General features: G+C 40.1%; 1 long non-coding RNA gene across 1 annotated transcript in view; it reads right to left on the reverse strand.

The window, feature by feature from the left end:
• The window catches only part of LOC110216583 (uncharacterized), a 49,511-nt gene extending 38,882 nt beyond the window's left edge, over positions 1–10,629 (reverse strand). Inside the window, exon 1 of the long non-coding RNA XR_013486129.1 lies at positions 6,561–10,629. This is a non-coding gene — a long non-coding RNA (uncharacterized LOC110216583). The remainder of the gene's footprint in view (positions 1–6,560) is intronic.
• Between the last annotated feature and the right edge of the window lie 3,061 nt (positions 10,630–13,690).

The raw sequence follows: 13,690 nt of genomic DNA on the forward strand, positions 1-13,690 counted from the left end.
TGGTAGGGCATTGGAACACGATTCCAGATTGTCCTGGTTTCACTAGGCAGGCGAGAGTCATTATATCATGAATTTAGAGCCAGAAGAGACCCTACAAGCCATCTGGTCCGATTCCTTCATTTTATAGATGAGGAAACTGAGGACTAGAAAGGTTTAGTCCCTTTCCCAAGGTCATATAGTCAGTGGCAGAGCACATCCAGATGCTGCTTTGAGCCATTGAGCCATTATTGGCTAGCAAGTAAGCCCTATTGGTTCAGGTGGAACTACAGGCTCCACTTTGGTCTAGGTTGCCTGTCCTGGTTATCCCACTTCTAGATTTCAGATTGGGCTGGAGGCTGAAATTGAGACCCTGCTCTGTTTCTGGGGTCTGAGCAACACCTCTGCAGCTTACTTCTGAAACTGGTCCTTGCTCTGTACATAACCCAAGACTGGCAATCTCTCTTCATCCTAATACACCACCATAGGTAGAGGTCACCTCCTCAGTGCATCCTGATTCTGTGAGTGGGGGATAAGCCATGTCACTGCCAGCTGGCACCTATACCTGCATCCTGTACAAGGTCCCACTCTCCTGTAGGACTCTTCTTGCCCTGGGGCACAATCTTATTCCCATTTCGGTTTTTGTACAAGACTGCTCTTTGGTTGTTCCTGGCTAGACCCTGTACCCAGTATCTGCAGTCCTCTGGAGCTGGAAAAATGACTCGTTGTGATTTTTTTCCTTAGGTTTCACAATTACAACTTTCTAAATCTATTTGGAGGTATTATGGAGGAGAGCTCAGCTGCTCCTCTGCCATCTTGGCTCCAACCCTCCATTTGTTCAATTGACTGTTCTATGGAATGGTCTCCAGTCTCTTCATTATGGTAGCCTCCAGTTTATTTGTTGTTGCTGTTGTCCAGGCATGTCCAACTCTTTGTGACCCCATGGAATCTACTTTCTTTGGGATTTTATTGGCAAGGATACTGGCGTGATTGGCAATTTCTTTCTCCAGTGGATTAAGGTGACTTGCCTGGGATCACACAGCTAGTAAAGGTCTGAGGCCAGATTTGAACTCAGGTCTTCCTGAATCCACAGCTCTATCCACTGAGCCATCTAGCTGCCCCTAGTTTATTTATGTGCTCACTTTTGAGAGCAGCTTTTAAGGGAAGGTTATCTATGTTTTCCCTTAAATATTGCCCTCAGAAATGAGCACAGTAATCCACATGTGGCCTGGCCAGGGCAGAATATGTCTAAACTTTTACTTCTCTCATTTTGTATTCTGTGCTTCTTTTTAATGCAGCCTAAGATAGATAGAATTAGTTCTGGGGGCTTTCATGGGTAATGTTGAGTCATATTGAGATTACAACCCATTAAAAGCGCCATCTCTCCCTCATTTCCCCCCGCACCCCAAAACTGTTGTCTAGCAATGTCTCCTTGTAGCTGGTGAAACATCTTGCTAAAGAGTTCACTTACATAAAGGCAGATTGAACAAAGAGTCTTTCTCAATTTCAGACATGTAATGACTTCTGCCTGTACCCAACCGATAATTCCTTTATTTGCTATTCTGTGCTGTACAACACCCAAGAGCTAAACTATTACTCATCTCTTGCGGAAGTTCCAGGCACTGAGCTGGTTACCAAAGAACTCACTTTCATATAAAAAGCACAACTCTGGACTAGCCCAGTGTGACTTCTACAGACCAAACCTATGATGCAGGGAGTTCCCCATACAACTGGCTTGTTCCTCAGGGCTGTTTTGGGGTTTGTTATTAGAAGTGTCAGCTTCACCTTTTAATAAAGTTTGTTGTTGTTGTTGTTGTTGTTTGCTTACTACTGTATTGAGGCTCTCCTTGCCATGGTGCTTCCCATGATCCCTGAACTTAGCACCTCTTGGCTAACTCTCCCTAATTGTGTATGTCTAAAGATTTTTTTTAACAAAAGTACAGGATTTTACATTCACATCTACAGCTAAATCCCAATTAGTGTTAATAATAAATGTCATGAAGTGGTCACATTAATGGAATTTGCACTACTCAAAGTTATAATTATATGTAAAATATTAATTGGTTCTAAGGTACAGTGAAAGTTTTTTAAATCAGTATTTAATCTGTTTAACAATTGTCAATCTAACATAACAGCAAAGGATATGAAAAATGTATTTCTGATTCAAGTTTGTTACAAAATAGTAGTTACAGACAGCAAATTTTTTTAAAATTAAAAATTATTGAATATTATGCCTATATTGATGATGTAACAAAAATGTCAATATTGTCACTTAAAATATTTTATCAGGGTAAATTGAAGTAGAATAGCTAGGTGGCTGAGTAGATAGCATGCTGGACCTGGAGTCAGGAAGACTCATCTTCTTGAGTTCAAATCTGGCCTCACACGCTTATTAGCTGTGTGATCCTGGGCAAATCACTTCACCCTGTTTGCCTCAGTTCCCTCATCTGTCAAATGAGCTGGAGAAGGAAATGGCAAACCGCTCCAGTATCTTTGCCAAGAAAACCCTGAATGGGGTCATGAAGAGTTGGACAGGACTGAAAAACAACTTGTTAGTGAAGAAACTTTTACTACAAGCATTGGTTGGTTTGGTTGCTTTAAAAATTGCATTCTACTGTTTAGTGTTAAAATTACTGGAAAGGCCTTAGAACACAGCAGCTAAATATCCTGATGCTTTGAAGAAAATATTTGAAGAAGGTGGATATCGACAGGCTTTTTCTTTTTTTTATTTAATTTTTTTGGTTACATTTTAAGTTCCAAACTATTTCCCTCCTTCCCTCCCATCTAGAGAAGGCCACTATTTGACACACAAACACATATATACATATGTATGCATATATGTGTATATGCATATACATACAGATATGGACATGTAAAACCGTATTATACACACTTCTTTTTTTCAGTTCTTTCTCCAGAGGTAGATAGCATCTTCCTTCATAGGTCTTTTGTACTCAGAATAATACTCAGAATAACTTAGTCATTCACGGTTATTCTTCAAACACTATTGCTGTTACTGTATACTGTACAGTATACTGTATGCTGTTACTGTTACTGTACCATTCTCTCGGTTCAGTTCATTTAGAATATAGAAGTATACATTTCTCTTCCAACAAGTTGGGCTTAGGTTGAGAGCATGGTTAAGGAAAACTGACAATTAGGAAAAAGAAGAAACCTGGGCAGATTTCAGGAGAAGTACTAAAATTAAGGTTTGAGTAAGTCTCTAGAATCCAACTTTAGGAATACTGGAGTAGGAGATTTCAAGTGCTCATGTAGTTTGAAAGCTTGGTCTGAGATTAGCCATCTGTGTTTCATGGCCAAATTATTGAAATGGTCCTTTTCTCCCATGTTTAGACTTACTAGGAACATTGAATGCATATGTGCCAGGTACTATGCTAAATGCTGGGGGCACAAAAAGAGGTAAAAAACAGCCTTGCCCTGAAGGAGGACGCAATCTAATGGGAGAGACAACAAGCACACAAATATGTATAAACAAGCTACACACAGGTTAAAACAGGAAATAATTAACAAAAGAAAACTCTAGAATTAAGAAGGGGAGAGGCTTACTGTAGAAGATGGGATTTTAGTTGGGACTTGAAGAAAAGAAGGGAAGCTGATAGGTGGAGATATGGAAGAAGAATATTCCAGGCATGGAAGACAGCCAGAGAAAATATCTGGAATGGAGGCTAGACTGAAGTAGGGAGAGACCTGAGGTAGGCAGACCCACCATCAGTCTATTGCAATAGTCCAGGCACGAGGTGATGAAGGTCTTCAATACAGTGGTGGGTGTCAGAGGAGAGAAGGGGGGCATATTCAAGAGATTCTACAAAGGTGAGGTCAGCAGCCCTCAGTAATAGATTGGATATGGTGGATGAGAGATAGTGAGGAGCTGAGTAAGACATGTAGGCTGTGAGCCTAGAGGGAACAGAAAGATCAAGTGAGGATTTTTTGAGGATAGAGGAGACGTGGGAATGTTTTTAGGTAGTAGGGAAGGAGTCTGTAGAAAGGAAGAGATAAAAAATATGTGACAGAATGGGGATGATAGAGGAGACAATATGTGGAGGAGATAGGATCTCTTGTGCAGGTAGAGGGGTTAGCCTTGGTAAGGGGTAAGACTACCTCATCATGTGAAACAGGAGCGAAGGAGGAGAGAGTGGCACCTGAATGATGGGAGATGAGGAAGAGAGGAGAAGAAGGAGCTTATTGAAAATGGCCTCATTTTTTTTCCTGCAAAATATGATGCAAAGTTCTCAGCTGAGAGAATGAAGGAAGGAGGAGTCATGAGAAGTCTGAGAAAGAATGAAAAGTTTGAGGAAGAATGAAAAGTTTGGAAGGGCCACTTTGGAGAATGCGATAATGAGATGATGAGGGAAGTATAGCAGCAGCAAGGGCCAAGTTGAAGTTATGTAACGTAAATATGTAGTTTATATATATATATGTGCATATATATGTATATGTGTATATATGTGTGTATATATATGTGCATATATGTATATATATGTATATATGTATATATATGTGTGTGTGTGTGTGTGTGTGTGTGTGTGTGTGTGTATGACTGTAGGACCCAGTCAGAACAGTTGCATGATTTTCCTTACCTTCAGTTAGCAATGCGTGTGTAAGAAGAAAAGTGGCAAATGGTGGGAGTGATCCAAAGCTGAGGTTTGGCAGGGCACAGCACAGTTGGTGAAAAGATAAGGGGGCCAGAGATGCAAGAGAAGAGGACAGTGGAGAGTTCAACTGGTTCACCAAGGGGTCAAGATGAGGAAAAGAAGAAAGAGTGGCTAGTGCAGGGGATGTGACTTGGGAAAGAACTGAGGGGTCAAGGAATTGGAAGGGAACAGCTAGACAAAATGTAATGCAATACTATTACAATGTATTATTGCATTTTGAGAAATTATGAAAGGGATGGATTCAAAACCTGGGAGGACTTGCATGATCTGATGCAGAGTAAAATGAGCAAAGCCAAGAAGATAATTTATATGATGACCACAACATTCTAAAGAAAAACAGCTAGGAAAGACTTAAGAACGCTGATCAACGTAATAGGCAATTACAACCTGTGATACCTGATAATGAAGCCATCTGCTCCTCTATATTTACCAATGAAAAATAAAATATGAAGAGGGATCCACGAATTACACTTCAGATGTACTGCAGCAGGGCTAGGTGCTTGCCTGGATGAGGAAATGAAGGCTCAGAGAGGTTAGTGCCCACTGGCAGCAAGTGGTAGGGAGAAGCTTCTCAGTCTAAGTCCAGAGTTCATCTCTATTGCTTCATGTTACCTCTAGAAGAACTAGTGCAAATATTTGTTGAATTGAATTGAATTCCCTCCTTTCATAGATTAAGAAACTGCGACCTGGAGAGATGATATGACTTGTAGCTAGTTTGTATCGGAGCCAGGATGAAACCCCTGATCTCACTCTTACTCTGGCTCTCTTTCTTTAGCATCTACAAAATGAATGTATTATACCTGGACTGGTGATTTCATCTTAGTGAACTCCTAGTGTGGAAACCACCTTCGCTAATGCAGAAAGACCACACTAATGTATAGTGTTAGAGGGTTGCTTGTGGCACTGGCAGAAGTAGCTTGACCAGAACTGACTTGAACCCAGGATTTCCTGACTCTAAGGCTGGGCCTTTACCCACTATGCCACATTGCCTCTCACAAATAATATAGTACAACAGTACAAAATGAATGCATGATCAATGTTCTTTTTTATTAATCATGTATTTGATCATATACACAATTTCTGTAATTCTTATACTTTCAGAAGATCCATTTAAAGAGTAAACTCTTCTGGGAAGCAAAAGCAGAAGGAGAAGGAGAAGAAGAAGAAGAAGAAGAAGAAGAAGAAGAAGAAGAAGAAGAAGAAGAAGAAGAAGAAGAAGAAGAAGAAGAAGAAGAACAACAACAACAACAACAACAACAACAACAACAGCAGCAGCAACTAAATAAAATGCCCAATGGTAGTACCACCTCAGGATTTTATTTTGCCAGACTTTCTTCCATTCTTTCCACTTCTATTCAACTTGAAAATATTATGTTTTCAAAAATATTTATTTGATGCTGAATAGCTTTATGACTTTTAAGTGATACCTTACTAAATAATTAAATATTATTCATATAATTTTTATAATAGAATTTAATTTAATGATCTATTTTATATAATTGTTAAAAATTAAATATTAAATAATGCCTTATTAAATAAGGCACCATTTAAAAGTCATAAAGCTATTCAACATCAACTATGATAACAATAGCCAGTGAAATCTTTTACTTTATACAATGTAATTTACAGAAAGCATAACAGAAACAGGTAAAATAATTTATGTATTTGTATTTGTTAAAAAAGAAAATGTATTGCAGTTAAAACTTAAAGGATATTTTCTAAATAACCAAGAGGCAGAGAAAAAGGCATTTCAAACAGTTTCAAAGATAGGAAAATGATATCACTTTTTTAAAAAAAGTTTGTTATACCTGTTACTTTTTTTCTTAAGGTAAAACAGATTGTTATTTACACAGGCTATTGACAATATATATTTTTTAAACTTTAAGAATATTAAAATGCTTATATATTTACCCCTTTACTCAGCTCTCCAAAAGACAGCTTCTTTCACAATGAGCAGCTTCCTGGCAAATTATGCAGTATAGTTAGTGGGGTGAGTGATCTCACCACCCCTTTAAGACACCTGTTAGCTTACTGCCTAAATGATGAAAGGAGAATCACAAGTAACAATAACACTTAATCTCAGCCTGGCTTTCACCAGACTAGGAACAGTGATATTCTACCCAAGCTCCTCCCACTGGAGTTTATTATTATCTCTCTGTCACGAGTTCCTCTCTCTTAGTTGTATCAAACTGTTTGTCCTAGCAACTAGCTCTCCAAAAGAATATATATGATATGATAAGATATGATATGACATGACATGGCATAACATAATAAAATATCATTAATATAATATAATGTAATTACTATAACAGTAATAGTTGAACAATTTTATAGCACTTTACTTCAGAATATTTCAAGAATCCTTCATTTCATTGGTGCAGATCATAACCCTCTCTGTGATTTAGCAGAAAGCCCTTGAGAGCTGTTGCAGCCAAATTATTCATGGCTAGTTTGAAGATGAGCTTCTCCAACCTTGGTTAGGCTGGTCACTCAATCAACAAGCCTTTATTAAGCACCTACTATGGACCAGAGACTATACTAAATGCTGGTGATGATAAGTTCTAATGGGGAAGACAACAGGGACTTTTAGAGGTATTTACAAGATACATGCAAAGGAAATACAAAGTAACCTCAGTGGGGAAGGCTGAGGGGACAGGGAAAGGTCTGTAGAAGGAGGCCTTTCAGCTGAGTCTTAGAGAAATTCAGGATTCTAAGGGAGGAGGGAGTGTCCCAGGCATAAGGGACAAAAACATAGAGATAGAAGATGGAGGTGTCATGTATGAGGAGCAGCAAGCTGGTCAGGTGAAGCTGGACAGGGAGAAGCAATGTGTAAGAAGCCTGGAGAGATAGGGAAGAGCTTTAAGTGACAAACGGGAGTTTATATTTGATCCTAGAGATAATGGAGAACAACTAGACATTTTAAAAATCAAGTCAGGGGCTAAAAGGGTCAGAAACAAAATCACTTGCAGCTGTGTGGAGGATGAGTTGGAGAGGGAGAGATTTGGGGCTGAGACCAATCAGAAGGCTACTGCAATATTCTAGGCAAGAAATGATGAGGGCATAAACTAGAGTAGTAGTCCAGTGTGTGGGGACAGATATGAGAGATGCTTTGGAGAAAGAAACCATGAGATGTGGCAATAGGTTGGACATGTGAGATGAATGAGAGTGAGGAACAATGGATGACACTGAGATGGCAAACCTGGGTGAGTAGAAGGATGATGATGCCCTCGACAGTAAGGGGTCAGGGCCCTTAAGTCATAAGGGCGGGAAGATAATGAGTTCTACTTTGGACATCTTGAGTTTGAGATGATGACAGGATATCCAATTCAAAATGTCTACTAGGCAGTGGATGATGCAGAATTGGCCCTCAGGAGAGAGACTGGATATGTAGATCTGGAAGTCATCTGCATAGAAATAACAATAGAACTGATGCGAACTGATGAGATCACCACGCAAGCTAGTATAGAGAGAAAAGAGAAGAGGTCCATGAGAGAGTGTTTGAGGACTCCCAATGTTAGTGGGTGTCACATGAATCAAGATCCAACAAAGGAGACTGAGAAATGGTTGGTCAAGTGGATGGAGAACCAAGAGAACACTGTTCCCAAAACTCAGAAAGGGTAAAGAAGAAAGCGGTCAATAGCATCAATGGCAGCAGAGATATCAAGGAGGAGCATTGAGAAAAAGTCATTGGATTCAACAATTAAAGAATCATTGATAATTTGGAGGGAAATATTTCAGCTGAGTAATGGGGTCAGAAGCCAGATTACAGAGGATTTGGAAGAGAGCGAGAGTACAGCAAGTGATCTGATGTAGATTATACTTGCGCAATCATATAAAACATGCAGGCAGCTTTTCAAGATTTTGGCTGAGAAGTGGAGGAGATGTATAATGTAATAGCTAATGGGAATGATCTATCTAAAGAGGATTTTTTAAAGATGGGGAAGACCTGGGCATGTTTGTAGGCAGCAGGAAAGGAGTCAGTAGACAAGGGAGAGGCCAAAGATTACGAAGGGGGATGACAGTGGGAGTGATCTGCGCAGGAATATGGGGGGGGGAGCGGTGTGAATTGAAGATACATAGGATTTGGCCTTGGGAAGAAGAGCCACCTCTTCATCAGAGACTCAAGTAAAAGAGATAGGAAAACAATGTCAGGGGGATGTGAGATTGATCAGTCAGTCACAAATAAACATTTATAAAGCACCTACTTTGTGCTACCTACTCCCCACTGTTGGGGGAGGTGGGATGGTTAGCTCTGTGCTCCATATTGCAAGCAGATGTGAATCTGAATTAGTGGAGAAGGTGCTGAGCACAAGGTAATGCTGGGTACCTGTGTAAGGTGCAAAGCTAGTAGCAGGGCTTCTGGCATACATGATGACAGACACTCCTTGGGAGAGAGATAGATAAAAAGACTCTGGAATCAGCAGATATAGGGAAGCCAACTTTTCCACATGGTTCTGATTTCCAGCTTGCCTCCCTTCAGAGAATTTCCCCTTGGATGAGATCCAGGTCTCCCTCTAGGTTGAGCTGAGATCTTATCTCCCTCCTATCTAAAGAGCTCATTCACAGTTGCGTCTTTTCTGGTAATAACTTCTCTAATTTCTACTTGCCATTTTATGTAATGGCCTTTTGTTATCAGCATTTGGTAGGTAGGAATTAAACTGGTGAGTGTAAGCTGAGAGCTAGCTTCCATGGAAGCAAGCAACTTTTGTACACAACCAGATTTGTGCCCCTAGATAAGAAATACTTGATGGGCAGATAGATATGTCTATTTCAATACTTCTCTTGGAGATAGGAAAAGAAGGAGGAAGCTCAGAGTCATGACCTTTTTCCTGTTTCCCTCAAGGCAGAAACTGCTGTTTCCCTTGGAGAGGAGTAGGTCAGATTCCAAAATATTTATGTATGCTACCACAAGTTGTGTATCTACAAATTAAGGCATACATATCTTGTATGGACTCACACACCTTAACAGTTAGTAGTTGCTGGCTCATTTCTTAGATGCAAGACACCTCCAATATATGCAGCACTGAAGAAAAAGCCCCAAGTGAATATTAAGCTGTATCCTGTTATCTATAGCATGCTTTGACCAAGCATAATGTCACTTTTGTTCTTTGTTTGGTATAAAGCCTGTTACTAGCTAACGGCCAGATGAGAAAGAGATGACTCTCTGGGCTCTAGGAAGATTTCTGAGAGTTTAACCAAGGCTATGTGAGAGCAGTCCTCTGTCTCCAGAAGAACAGACCCAGTAAATCTGCCAAGTAGCTGTGGGGTGAATCAGACCCTCTACTACCTTCCTTTTTCCTCCTTTTTATCTTCCAAACCAATGACAGGATTTAAAGATCCAAAGTATAGATCTGGGAGCAGAGGAAACTGATAACATCTTTGTACAAGGCATAGTCCTAGAACACCTGACAAGTAAAGAAAACTGAGGGAACATCTTTCTTTAACATGTGTCAGAGGCTCTCAGAGTCATTGTGAGAATGAGATATAATTTGTAAGCCTTAAAGCACTATATAAATGCTAGCTATTAATAGTAACTATGATGATGATGATGGTAATCGTAACATTTTAGATAATTAGCTGCTTCCCTTTATCCCCATGGAGTGATCCTGGAGTGCCAGGTCACCCAGATGGCTAACAGAAGGCCATTTTGAGGCACAGATCCAAGAACTAGCAGAACTCCCTTTCTCCAGCTCTCCTGAGGCCTTGGTCAGCTGCAAAGGCTATCTTTCAACAAATTTTATTTGGATATACAAGTGTTAGATGTGATCTCTCTCTTTTCCCTTCCTAGCACAGGTGTTGATTTACCACAAAATCACTCATTTATAGAGCCAGTTGATGCCAAATACAGGAATTAAAGCAGGCAGGACAGTCCCTTTTACTTTAAGACAAAATTCTTTGAATTCATAGAAGTAGCACTAATTCACAGGTTGGAAGGAGCACATTAGTTCAAAGCAAAGGCATTTAATTAAAGAGCAAAGCAAGATAAATCACAAGGAATGTAGGATCATTCCTAGATCTAAAAATGAAAGAGATTTCAGAAGACATCTAGTCCAGATCCTCCATTTTTATTTAATAGATGAGGAAATAGAGGTTAAATAACTAAAATAATATCATACGGGTAGTATTGTCAGAAACGGAATTTTAACCCAGTTCTTCTGTGTCCAGAGCAGGTGCTTTCCCCAGAAAACCAACTCCTCTTCACCATACATGCCGAGGTACACTCTCTCATGGATTCATACACCATCATGGGAAAGTACATAAGGGTAGCCTGGGGAATTCATTTTTGGATCTGTGTCTCAGCTAGAACCAGTCTTCCAATGATATTGCTGCTTGTTTCTTTCTCCATTATAAGATTCTGGTATCTTCTACTGGGCTACTTTCCCTGCTCTGCTGACATTTGATAGGCCTTATCTACAGTTCCCTCCAGGGAGCTGCTGTCTACTGGTCTTAGCTTCTTCACTGACAGCTTCTTTTGATGTTCACTGGGGCCATCTTCTGGTCTTTTTCTGAACTACAGCTGCTTTGCATCCTCTTCTCAAAAGGGACAGCTGCTCTTTTCACACAAAGCCCCAGGAGCTATTTCAGTTCTTTTGTGAATCACACAAACAGCTGCATCCAGTCAGCTCATAGAAGCCCTACTTAAGTCAGTCTCTTCAGTGTATATGCTTGTGCTTGAACTGCTGCTCCTTGAACTCAGTCTATTATTTGACTTGGGGCAAGTACATTCCTTTTAATTCTAAGCATGCCTGTGGTTGCTAATTTAGGTCCATGCAAATCAACCCAGGAGCTTAATTAAGCAAGACTGGAGTGATGGTGACATAACATTTGTCCTGTTTCCCTGTAGGCACCCTAATTGCTGCTCTCTTACACATATTAACTCTGAAACTTTAACTATCTGATCCAACAATATAGACTACAGCATGAGATGAATTGAAGGCGAATTTTAAGCCAAATCAGTTAATTAATACTACTAAAAACAAATAAAACAGCCTGTCAGGTAGTCTTTTTCCATCTAGCGCACCAACGAATTGACTTTTGGGGAATCTAAGCTAAAGTAGGAAACAACACAAAATTTCAGACATTAAACTTCAGCCTGATCAAACTTAGAGAAAAAGTTATCCTTTGGCTTAAAGACTTATGAGAATCAGATCACCTGGGAGGTGTCAGAACATTGTTTTTGAAGGGATTTTATAGATGACCTTAAAACAAATAACCATGCCACCACAAGACAGTGTTGTCTTTGTTCTTCCATTTCCCTTTACAAAACTTCCTCTAACATCTCCTGCTTTTTGTTCCTTATTCCCCAAACTCCAAATGCCCTTACACTGTCCTCTGACAGTATAGTGTCCCTCATCCTTCTTAGACTTACCTTCATTCCAAAATTCCTGCAAAATCCCTGCTGATGACTTCAGTAGGACTGATAACTGACTAATGTGTAAGGCTGACTCAGCCTTGGCAGCATGTACTCAGTACTCGCCTGAAAACGCTGGGACTCTAAGGAAATGTCAACTCATTGCTTGGGAACTTTGGGGTTTACAAACTTCCTGACTGCTTCTGGGCATGTGGTGGTGAGCTGCAGAAAAGACTTAGCACACAGCACAGTGTCTACTATACATGTGCCAAGCACTTTTTACAAGTACCTCATTTAATCCTCAGAACAACGCTGGGAGGTAGGTGCTTGCCATTATCCCATTTGAAGTTTGAGAAAACTGAGGCAAACGTGGTTAAGTCACTTGCCCACGGTCACACAGTTAAGTGTCAGATACCAGATTTGAACTGAAGTCAACCTGACTCCAGGCCGATCCACTGCACCATCTATTGCCCCTTGACAGCATAGCATTGTGGATAGCATCCTGGGCACTGGGTTATGAAGATCAGGGTTTGAGTTCTGCCTCTGTCCTAATGTGTGACCAAAGTCATCACAACCATTCAGCATGCAGAATCTTCATCTGTAAAATTGGGATAATAACACTTCAGAGGATTGTGACAATGGGATTAATGTGTTACACACATTAGGAAACTTACAGCACTCCGTGTGTGTGTGTGTGTGTGTGTGTATGTGTTTTCAGTCCTTTTGAACTGTTTGTGACTCCATTTGAGGTTTTCTCGGCAAAGATACTGGAATTATTTGCCATTTCCTTCTCCAGCTCATTTTACAGATGAGGAACTGAGGCAAACAGGGTTAAGTTACTTGCCCAGGGTCCCACAACCAGTAAGTGTCTGAGGCCAAATTTGAACTCATGAAGATGAGTCTGATTTCAGGCCCAACACTCTATCCACTGTGCCATCTAGCTACTCCTAAAGTACTCTATATGTTTCAGTTATTTTCAATATCCTAAATTTGTATAGCACTTTTCCTCACAGATGTTTGACTTCATGATAAGACTGTGGTAGTAATAAGGCCAATGTCATGGTTTTGCCAGATATTACGCCATTAATATAGATAATCACTCAAGAATTATGGGTCATTTTGCATAAGCCCACCACTGCTACCACTGAACTCAAAGAATTTTCTTGACAGTGGGTCAGCAGCATCTCTAAAGATGAATGAAAGACATCATTTTCACTTCTGAAGAGTTTCCCTAGAGATTATCTCCTTTCACTGAAGTTCTATTCTGCTGCCTCATGGGGTCATGGGTAACCCTGAGTGTTTGAAGGCTCAGTCTGCTAAGTCAAGCTCTAACAGATTCTACTGCAGTGAAAAGGCTTTGATTATATACAAATAGCTAGTATGTACACAACACTTTTAAGGTTTGCAAAGCACTTTACATGTTACCTCACTTAACCCCTATAAAAACCCTGGGAGGTAGATGCTATTATCATCATTCCCATTTTCCAGATGAAGAAAACTGAGGCTTTGAGGTTGAATAACCCACCCAGGGTCTTAGCATGTAAGGCAGAACTGGAACTCAGGTTTTCAAGTCCCCAAGTCCACCTTAAGGAGCTCATTACCAGGTTGGGTACTAGATGGCTTAATTTGTTTGGTGATAGCAATTTGCAAAACCATCTATGAAAGTCAAGGGGTTGCAATATGAATAGGA

This window comes from Phascolarctos cinereus, unplaced genomic scaffold (assembly GCF_003287225.1).
Source record: "Phascolarctos cinereus isolate Bilbo 61053 unplaced genomic scaffold, phaCin_HiC Scaffold_4;HRSCAF=312, whole genome shotgun sequence".
NCBI lineage: Eukaryota > Metazoa > Chordata > Mammalia > Diprotodontia > Phascolarctidae > Phascolarctos > Phascolarctos cinereus.